The following is an 892-nucleotide window of genomic DNA, read 5'->3' as shown; positions in this document are numbered from 1 at the left end:
CAGGCAGGTGGGCTCAGCAGAACTCTAGCTCAGAGATAAGGTAGAAAGGGTGCCATCTTTAAGCAACTTTGGGAAATACCACATGCACTCCTTATGCCTTCAGAATATCAGTACGATGCGCAGGGAAACCAGATTCGTGTCAGCTCATCTGTGGGAGCTTGGGCAAGTTATCTCAGCTCTCTGGGCCTTGGTTTCTCATCTGCACAATGGAGATAAGAATGTTAAGTGTTGTAAGGATTAAATGGCCAAATGCATTCAAGGCGGTCCTGGTGTAAGTAAACGCTGCCTGTGCTCACAGTTCCTGCCGTGTGGTAGTCACGAAGCACATGTGGCTGGTCTGAGTTGTCATGTGTCATAAATGTAAGATACACAGTGACTTCTGAAGACTTGGTGTGAAAAAAAGAATGTGAAATATCTCAATATTTTTAGATTGATTACATGTGGAAATGATACTATCCTGGGTATACAGATGACCCTTGAACAGCAGAGGGGTTAGGGGCACTGACACCCCTGCACAGTTAAAAATCCTCGTATAACTTATCTAGTCTACAGCTGTGCTACCCTGAACATGCCTGATCTTGTCTGATCTTGGAAGCTAAGCAGGGTCGGGCCTGGTTAGTACTTGGATGGGAGACCAACTAGGAAGACCAGGTGCTGTAGGTGTAAAAAAACCCAAAACCAAAAAACTTAATGCCAGCAACCTACTATGGACCAGAAGCTTTATGGATAACATAAATTGTCAATTAACACATATTTTATATATTATTATACACTGTATTCTTACAATAAAGTAAGAATGTTATTAGGAAAATCATAAGGAAAATACATTTACTGTATTTATTGAAAAAAATCCACGTATAAGTGGACATGTGCAGTTCAAATGTATGTTCAA

General features: G+C 41.0%; 1 pseudogene; it reads left to right on the top strand.

Moving 5' to 3' along the window:
* The first annotated feature begins 544 nt into the window (after nucleotides 1-544).
* On the top strand, nucleotides 545-663 carry LOC112484183 (annotated as a pseudogene).
* Nucleotides 664-892: the final 229 nt, after the last annotated feature.

Source organism: Pteropus alecto, unplaced genomic scaffold (assembly GCF_000325575.1).
Source record: "Pteropus alecto unplaced genomic scaffold, ASM32557v1 scaffold37, whole genome shotgun sequence".
Lineage (NCBI taxonomy): Eukaryota > Metazoa > Chordata > Mammalia > Chiroptera > Pteropodidae > Pteropus > Pteropus alecto.
This window is presented reverse-complemented; position numbering and strand designations above follow the sequence as displayed.